This window comes from Dioscorea cayenensis, chromosome 14 (assembly GCF_009730915.1).
Source record: "Dioscorea cayenensis subsp. rotundata cultivar TDr96_F1 chromosome 14, TDr96_F1_v2_PseudoChromosome.rev07_lg8_w22 25.fasta, whole genome shotgun sequence".
NCBI lineage: Eukaryota > Viridiplantae > Streptophyta > Magnoliopsida > Dioscoreales > Dioscoreaceae > Dioscorea > Dioscorea cayenensis.
Genome location: NC_052484.1, coordinates 3678447 through 3686773, shown reverse-complemented (window position 1 = coordinate 3686773; position 8327 = coordinate 3678447). Strand labels below are relative to the sequence as shown.

Here is an 8327-nt window from a genome sequence, read left to right as displayed (position 1 = left end):
GCGGGCTAAGGCCCGACTACTGCAGTAGTGGGTTCCCACGGGCCAGCCTTTAGAGGTGGCGTGGTGGACCTGGGTGTTGATTTGTCCAGATCAGGTGGGAGCGTAGAGCCCTGATTGGATGATACATCGGGATCCCGGAGTCACCACACGGGACCGATGGGCCAACGTCAAGGGTGCGAAGACCTTGGCGGCTCCCAACCTAGTCGCGACGGCGGCTAAGTCGGGGAGAGTTTTCAGGCTATGGATTTGAGAATGATTTTATATTATCAGTTATTTTGACATTGATTTATGATGAATTTATGTTTCAAAAGTTCTTTAAAAATGTATTTTGCTAGAATTCTATTATTTTGGAAAAGTTGGAAAATTATTTAAGCAGTTGGTATTTATATACTTTATATATACTGTATTTAAGTATTTGAAATTATTAAGCCACTACCGACCAACTGAATGTGCTGTAGCTGCAGGAGCAGGACCCTAGATTGCCTGATCGAGTATAGAGCTAGTCAGGGTTGAGTCCAGGACTGCAGTGGGTCCCCCATTTCTTTATTTCTTGTCATTGGTGTTGTGATCTTGTAGCGGTTGTACCCGCAAATTAGAGTGATTATATTTATTGTATTTATGTATTTGAACATGTACTTGGTGAAAATTGTAAATTGTGATTTGTAGGTCTGATTTTGTTTAAAACAGGTTGTCAGTTTCCAGTTAAAAGGGAATTTTAACTGATGGGTGCCACATTTACCTCGGTAGAAGGGGTGTGTGTGACAATAACAATCATGAGTAGTTATTTGTTAAACCTTATGAAAAATAATAATTCCTTTTATCACATCCACTTATGGTATTCTCCAATTTTTCACTGTGTAGTTAAAATTGTATAATACTTAATTTTGATTTATGTAGTGTTGTCTTCATGAACAGTACACAATTGTTCACTGCTGTGTAGTAATCATTTCTTTTTAAATTGAGTACATAGAATCTGGTTGGTGAAAAGTTCAATCGACTATCAAAGCATGTGGGATAATTTGACTCATTGTGAGCGGTTTATTAGGATGGTTTATCATTCAATTCCGTAATGTGACTGTTTATATATAAATAATGTAACATATGTCACAATAGAACCCAAACCCTAAGTTAATTAAAATTTAAATCATGGGTATATTTAGAATTAAAGTTTGAATGTCCTAATCTTGATCGATTTTGGATTCTCTCTTTAAGATAAATTATTTGGTTGTCTTGGACTAGAATACAAATCCTGAGCCAATAAAAAAAAAATACAAATTACAAAATTGCCTTTGAGAACACATATCTCAAGGCAATATCAAATCTTAGAATAACCCAAATACAGATCCCGTGGCAATCCTAAATTTCATGTAGCTTGAGAACACATATCTCGAGGCAATTTGGATTAAGTGAATTTTTTTAAAATAATAAATAATAAAATAAATAAATAAAATAAATAAATAAAAAATTTTAAAATTTCAAATTTCAAATTTGGTATTAATTAAAAAAAAATTAAAAAAACTAAATTAAAAAAATTTAAAATCTGATCCTATCCTACTCTCGTTGTGATCTCATGGGGGAGGATGGGATTAGGATGAGGATGGGAAAGATTTGGGATAAAGATAAGAAGGAGGAGGATTTCTTTTAAAAATGGGACGAAGAAGAATTGAGAGAAAGAAAAAGAATTTTTAAAAAGCAAAAAGGAAAAAAAGGTTCTCTTTCTCCTCTTATGCTTATTTATATATAATATATATATATATATATATATATATATAAAGGAGATTTTGTTGATTGCCGTCTACCGCTCGCCGCTAATGCCGCTTGTCACCACTGTTGCCTCCATTGCCTGTTGCTCGTCGCTGCTGCTACTCACAGCCGTTGTTGCTTGTGTGGCTGAGATAATGCTGCCAAGCATGCTTGATGCTTCGATTGCTCGCTACTGCCACCATCGTCAACTTGGTCGCCGCTAATGTTGTTGCCTGTTGATTGCAACTTCCCTTGATGAGGAACCTGTGAAGATGAAGGAACCTAAAAAAACTAGAAGAGGTTGTGAAGATGGAGGAGTCAAAGTACGAAGAGCCTGAGAAGCTACAACCATCACTGACATGGTAGCCGCTCTCATTCTTGCCCATTGCCTGTGGTTTCTCTTGATGATGAATCCATGAAGACGGAGGAGGAGAAGTGGTACATTTCCTCGGAGAATCTAAAGAAGTACAACTCCACGTCGAATCTATGGATCTTAATCCAGGGAAAAGTTTATGACATGACGGATTGGCTTAAGAACCATCCCGGCGGTGAAATCCCGCCACTGGATCTCGCTGGCCAGGACGCCATCGATGCCTTTATTGTCTTCCATCCCGTCTCTGTTTAGACGCGATAAGACTGCTTCTTCATTGGCTGCTAGTCCGATTACCGTGTCTCTGAAGTTTACAAGGATTACCAGAAGCTTGTGGCCGAGTTTGTCAAGATGGGACTTTTTGAGAAGAAGGGGGCATGGTGTCTTCTACTGCATGTGCTTGATGTTGTGTTTGTTCATGGTGGCGGTTTATGGTGTCCTGGCTACTAGCAGTGTCTAGGTTCACTTGCTGTGTGGCGGGATGATGGGATTTCTGTGGATTCAGTCAGTGTGGATTGGCCATAACTCTGGCCATTATCAAGTCATGACAAGCCCTACTGGTGAAAGAGAAACCACAACGCTCATCATATAGCTTGCAATAGTTTGAAATTCGATCCTAATCTGTAGCACATGCCCCTCATTGCTGTCTCTTCCAAGCTTCTCACCTCCCTCACATCCTACTTCTATGATAGAAAGATGAATTTTGATGCCATTTTTAGGTTCTTGGTTAGCTACCAGCATTGGATGGTTTAGTCCGTGATGTGCTTTGCAAGAGTTAATCTTTTTGCTCAGTCTATATTACTCTTAGTTTCAAAGAAGAAAGTGCCTCATAGATGGCATGAGATTCTTGGCGTTATTGTCTTCGGGATTTGGTAACCTTGTCTTGTGTCATTCGTACCTACTTGGAGTGGGAGGGTGATGTTTGTGATTGCTAGCTTTGTGGTTATTGGAATTCAACATGTTCAATTCTATTTGAACCATTTCTCTTCCTGCGTTTATGTCAGTCCTCTAAAAGGTAATGATTGGTTTGAGAAGCAGACTATGGGCACTCTTGATGTTTCTTGCTCTCCTTGAATGGACTAGTTTCATGGAGGATTGCAATTCCAAGTAGAGCATCATTTGTTCCCTTGCATGCTGAGATGCCATCTCATGGCAATCTCTCCTCTTATAAGGGAGCTATGTAAGAAGCACAAATTCGCCTATTCTAGTGTATCATTTTGGGAAGAAAATTGACTAACAATTGAGACTTTAAGGATTGTTGCATTGCAAGTACGAGAGATGGTCAGCCCGGTTCCAAAGAACCTTGTGTGGGAGGAAGTAAATACCCATGTATGAAGTTTCCGAGGTCTCTTCACTTAAGTACTGATACTTAATATTGAATTTGGGCCATTCTTTCATTTCATTTTGATAGGAAGAAATAGTCACGCGCTCAAATGAACATCGTCTGCTTATGTTTAGCATTTGTTCTCACACCTGTCTTGAACTATATTTCTATCTGTGTCAGTTGTATTTTTATTCTCATCTTCTTGTATGATATCATATTCTGGTATCACTAGGACGGATTCTAGTGAGTTTTGGCATCTTTTGGGGATGTGACTTGATAGTAAAATCACTTGGATTGTGAAAAAAAAAAACACAAAAAAAACATAGAAAAAAAGAAAAAACAAAGTGAATGAATTGATCTCAATTCTCAAAGGATTATGAAAATCTTTTTTTTTTTTAAAATCGATAATCATTTTGTGGCATTTTGATCCATTGTAGACGAGTTCAGGTAGTCATGCTCTTTGCTTCATTATCGTTTCACTGGGTTGGCAAAGGAAAAGGATGTTGAATTTTTGTGTTAAAGATTATGCGAAACATTTTAATGGAAGTTCATTAAAACATTATTCCTTATATTGGCCTGGATGATGTTAGCATGTAATGATGTGAGGATTCAAAATTCACATGTCAAGAAAAATGCCTTCGAAGAGAAAGAAAGCTTTATAAAAAAAGAAAAGGATGCATGAATATGTGCATGAAATAAAATGAAAAAGAAAATTTAATTTTTTTTAGAAGCATGCATATATATATATATATATATATATACTCACGTGTAAACAAAAAATATAAATTAAAATATATATAAAGCAAGGCCCACCATCAATAGATGATGAATATGGGTTCTAGGCTTAAAAAAAAAATCAATTCATGTGGCTCATGCATGCACATATAATTGAGAACATGATGTTGTAATAAAAGCATGCAATGGTATATGCATAGTTTAAAAAAAATTTTAAAAAAATGGGTCCCACTACACAAGAGATGCATATGGAACTCTAAATTAACATGAGAAAAAATGCATGCATGCATGCTCACACATCTAAAATCCAGGATAACCATGCATATGGGCATGATATAAAAATTTCATTACATGCATGCACACGGGCATTAGATAAAAAATTGAGAAACATGCATACGTGCGTGATAAAGATAAAGAAATAAATGAGAATTGTGCAAGCTATATACTCACATGCCTTCTAAAAAATAAATAAATAGAACCCATTATGATAAGTGTGGATTAAAATAAATAAAAAAATCTGGAAATAATATGCAAGTAAACAGATAGCAGAGAAATATGCACTGCTAATGTCAAAGCAACGACAAGGGTGCTCATCTCAAGGTAGTGGTTAAATTATTTATCTCGAAGTAGTGTCTAAATTTATCACATGGTAGCAATGAGTTATATTTTTTTAGCAACACTACGACATGTAACGTGGTGATAAGACACAAGCAATGGTGACTACAATGATACAAACCATGAAGAGGACTATTGGATGTGCAGCAATAAAAAAAAGAAGTTCGGGCAATATATCAAATACTAATGACATGTTGTTATCCTTTTTGGTATTGTGGCGTAGCCTCATGCAAACATCTGACACTCATTCTAGAGCAACGGCAAAATTACTTGGTCCGAAGCGATAACAAGAATGTTCAATTCAAGGGAACGACAAATTTTTAAAAAAATATATGAAAGATGAAAATGATATATATATATATATCTTAAGGCCATGATGATAAAGATATTTCAAAATGATAATGAGACATGCAACATTGTGACAAAACACAAGCAGTGGCAAATTTCAAGGCGATAACGAGATATATATCTCAAAATGGCAACAAGGCAGGCAACACAGTGGCAAGGCACAGGCAGGGCAATGATATAAAATATATGTGTATATATATAAATGATGTAACAAATATGTTTATATAATAAAGTAATAGGATTTATAATTCGCAAATCTTCTTGCTTTTACTTGTACTTTTACCCTTAATCAGAGGTTTCTAAGATTCTAATCTGGGGTAATTAATAGTAGAGGCTTGCCTTTATTAGAAGTGGAAGAACCCACGAAACAAATATGATATTTGTGTTTCGATATATCCTCTAGTGTCTTCTTCACAGACATGATACCAGACGCATATTTTTGATCCCACAAAGTATGGCACGCCCAGTGGGACCCATTTCTCCTCCCATCTTTGAGGCAAAAGTACAAGTAAAGGCGTTGCTCCTACATCCTATGGAAGAAATCTAATAATTTTTCTTTTTATTTTGCAAGAAAAGAAAAAGAAATGGCACTCAAGAACTCAACCATGTCTAGAAGCCCAAAACTCATAATTTTCCTTGGCGAAGGAACTGAAGTTCAATTGCCCAATTGCACCTTCAACACTGGACTGCAGGGGATGAGCTGAGCTTTGGCACCATGTCTGAGTCAATGCAGTTCGTAAGGAGACGTGCATCTTTGGACGAGAACATGGTGGTCCCGCGACTTCCATCTAAAGGTCGTCACCCAATGTGATTGTTCCTGCAGCTGGCGAGGATGTTGCTGTCAGGAAATTACCAAGAGTATTCGTATTCAAGAGGCTATCCCACCCTAAAAGGGTAAGTCCTATGAATGATGATGATAATGAACCCACCTTCACCATTACAGCAAAGGGACGGGAAGGCAGAATTTTTCATTCATCTGATGAAGACACACCAAAGAAGAAAAGTGTGTTTTTGAGGCACACACAGAAGAAAGTCCAAATTCCAAAACAAAGGCGGGATTTTGTGTCATTCTAACAATACAAAAATAATCAAATGGGTGCCTTGAACAACTCATTTGAACCTCTTAAACTAGAGAAGAAGAATGTAACCACTGCAGACTTGCATCCCCAACTGAGTGAAAACAAGGTTGGTAAACATCCAAAGTCCTATCACAAAAGCTCATTTGGTCAGAATCTTTACAAGATTTATATAGCATCAAAGAATTTGCAGTTAAAGAAAATAAGGCCAAGAGAATTTTATCAGAAGAAGAAGCAATTGATTTCAACAGCACAAAAGGCGGTATTTGATCGGTTAATCCCTACAAGAAGTCAACCAAAGATTTCCTATTCTAGATTTCAATGGAGAAGGGAAGTGAAAGATGAAGAAATGTCTAATGCAAAAGTGAAAGTACACACTTGTCGGGTAATCACTGAAGCACTAGGAGATCTCGCACCCGAACAAGAACAACTGGGACCTATTACAATCCCGCAGAAGAGTAGTAGACTTCCTGAATGGAGAAGAAGGTTCCAGCCACGTGCCACCACATGAGGAGCAAGGAATAGGGACTAGCCTTCCACCACTCCATATACCAAGGAAACACAAAGAAGTACATCCTCTAAATGAAAATGAAGAAGATAAACCTGTCTTAATTCCTCAAAAGGGACACTGTGATACTGAATATCAAAGACTCAATGACAACATGGCAATGTATATGGGGTTAATGTTACAAATGTAGAAACAAATCAAAATCCTAATGAAAAATCGACCTGAACAAATAGGAAGATAGAGGAGTCCAACCCGACGGTTGAGAGAAGCCCTTAGGCCAGTTGAGCAAGGGGTAACCCCACGGTTTTCTACGGAGAATGTGCAGAGGTCGAGAAGTCCAACACCTCATCCAAAGGAAACCTTTAGGCCGATGGAACATGGGGGAACCTCTTAAGTTCCTGTTTAGGAACAATTAGCTGTAATGACCCGGGAAGAGATACATCGAATGGTAGTTGCTGAATTAAATCAAGCCAAAAGAATTGAGCCAAGGGCAGATGGAGACAAGCTCTATCCCAGCTACCATGACCTGGTACCCTACCCCAAGAGATATAATGTTCCTAAATTCAAGCAATTCACTAGGATTGGTAATCTTGACCAACATTTGGCTCACTTTGTGATGGCTTGTGGAGATACAAGTACGAAGCCATCACTCTTCCTCAGACAGTTCTCTGCAAGTCTCACAAGAGTAGAATTTGAATGGTATGTGTATCTACAACCCGAGTCAATCCAAACATGGCAGCAGCTGAAAGATACCTTTCGAGTACAGTTCATGGGCACAAGTAATAAAATCACAATTGCTGACCTCATAGCCACTCACCAAAATAAAGATGAAAAAGTGGTCGATTACATTATGAGATGGAGGAACTTAAGCATTAAATGTGAACAACCACTTGATCAGCCATAAGCAGTGGACTTACTACTTGGGAACATTGATAGTTGGATGTCACCTTTCTTGAGTACATCTGGCATCACTACATTTAAAGGCTTGATCTCACAAGCTAAAAAATTAGAAAGGACCAACCCGAAGATGTCGTCCAATTTCCAGACCACTTCAAGGAATGACAAAGACAAATCCCAGAAGACAGAAGGCATCAAGTATGCTGCTACAACCTTCAATATTCAGAAAGTCAAAACCGTAGCAGAGTCCCATAAGCTAGAACAAGCTAAGGTACCTAGCTTAGGTGTTGGTGACAATGAATCAAGACCTCTTCCTTCCTTGAAAGATAGGATGAATAAGAAATATTCCTTCAGAAGAGATAAAGTATATAAAATCTTCAAAGATGCTATGAGAGAAGGTCTACAGCTCCCTGAATGCAAAAGACCTAAAGAGCAAAGCAAGAAGGACCATCCCAATTGCTGTACATATCATAGGGTGTTGGGACATCAATGGAAGATTGTTATGTTTTCAAGGACTGGGTCGAGCGACAATATCAAGATGGCAAAATCACCCTCTCAAAGAACGTTTTGTCCGAGCAACCAGCTGAACATATATGCTATGTGACTGCCCTAAACCTAGATCGGTCATCCCAAAGGGAAGTCACAGTGGTTGGTAATAAAGTAATACTCCCGTCGACAGAAGATGATAAATCTTTTGCTGTTCAAGAAGAG

The 8327-nt window shown here is 37.9% G+C and overlaps 1 pseudogene; it reads left to right on the top strand.

Moving 5' to 3' along the window:
- The first annotated feature begins 2158 nt into the window (after positions 1-2158).
- LOC120276031 lies at positions 2159-3448 on the top strand (annotated as a pseudogene).
- The last annotated feature ends 4879 nt before the right edge of the window (positions 3449-8327 follow it).